At 52.6% G+C, this 1,560-nt stretch overlaps 1 pseudogene; it reads right to left on the reverse strand.

Moving 5' to 3' along the window:
- Positions 1–1,211: 1,211 nt before the first annotated feature.
- Positions 1,212–1,346, reverse strand: LOC137360619 (U2 spliceosomal RNA; annotated as a pseudogene).
- Between the last annotated feature and the right edge of the window lie 214 nt (positions 1,347–1,560).

Raw genomic sequence — 1,560 nt, forward strand, 5'->3', positions numbered from 1 at the left:
GTGTTGGCCATGTCGCTAGGTGTGGCGCTTTGGGTTTGGGGCTTGACAGGCCCATCACAGCTTCCAGTGCCCGGGGGCTGGGGGGTTTTATCTTCCAGCTCCTTTTGAGTTCTGCCGCTTCTTTTGAAGGTGCTGTCGCTCCGGCACTTCCTCATCCAGTGAAGAGGAGCTGCTGTAGTCTGTCTCAGACGGTAGCCTCCTCTTGCCACTGGTTTGGGTGGTGGCCTGTTCCGCTTTTGGAGGTCTTTTCTTTGTGGTTTTCCTTTGGACAAACTGCCACTGACCTGTTTGTCCATCTGCTGCCTCCTCCTCCATTGATTCTGTCTGTGGAGGAGGGGTTTCCGGGTGCAGGGTAGGTGCCGGGTTGCTGGTTTCAGTTGCCTTCCCTTTCTTCTCCTTCTCAGGTAGAAGTTCCTCACTGCAGAGAAGGTTGCTTGTCTCCTTTCCAACACCGGACGCCTTCGTCGAACCTTCTCCCGGCCTTTCCTTGGACCTTGCCGCCTGAGCATAACTGAGGCAGCGTTTGGGGCAGGTTTTGTAGAGATGGCCTGCCGCATCGCACAGGTTGCAACACTTACTCTGCTTACAGTCCTTGGTCTGATGGCCTTCCTTCTTGCAGACAACCGTGCTGCAGTTAGCTGCCACGTGACCAGATTTGCCACAGGTGCTACAAACTTTGGGCTGCCCAGCGTAGACCAAGAAGCCTCGACTTCCCCTGATAGCGAAGCTGGAGGGAGGGTGGATGATGGCTCCATTGGCATCGACCGTCAAGGTCACCTTGACTTGCCGCTTATTGGTCCAAATCCCAAAGGGGTCTTTGACATCAGTGCTGGCCACCTCGACGTACCTGGCGAGAAAGGTGAGTACATCCACCACAGGAACATGGGGGTTGGAGAGGTGAATTGTCACCACCCGGTCATGTTGTGACGGAAGCGTGAAGAGCGGCTCCACTGGGAGGATCGACAGCGGCGCCCGGTCCCCTTTCTCCTTGAACGCCTTCAGGAACTTGATGCACCCCGCCACATTCTTGAATGTCATGTCGATATACCCACTGCTGGGGAAATCCTGCAGGCAGAAGATGTGCCTAGCTTGAAATCCACAGCAATCGATGAGGATTTTCTTGATGAAGAAGGTGCGATCGACCAGTGCATCTCCTTCCTTGTCCTTCACCACCACCCGAATGGTGTTCCGCACTCCCTGGCCTGAAGCTCAAAGATTGGTTATAGCCATTTTACTCAAAGCCTACCCAGGATCAAAAGCCACTGATCATGGTTTCTCCTCTGCCAAGTAAGTACTGATAAGAACAGATACTACACTTGATCTTAGCCAAAAGGCTGAGAAGCTCCACCACTGGCGGTCCTGCCTTCAGTTGCCTGGACCCCAAGCTACTGGACATAGATTTTCCAGGAATTCGCTTCTTTACTGCACTGAAATTGGAGGCTTTTTCGATTTAAAATATTCTGTCAGGTCGACAATTTAACCCAATGCTTGGCTGCATTTTCTAATTCAAGGCTCTGCGATTGGTTAAGACATGTGAATAAGAAGAGGGTGACCAATCAG

Source organism: Heterodontus francisci, unplaced genomic scaffold, assembly GCF_036365525.1.
Source record: "Heterodontus francisci isolate sHetFra1 unplaced genomic scaffold, sHetFra1.hap1 HAP1_SCAFFOLD_59, whole genome shotgun sequence".
NCBI classification, from domain to species: Eukaryota; Metazoa; Chordata; class Chondrichthyes; order Heterodontiformes; family Heterodontidae; genus Heterodontus; species Heterodontus francisci.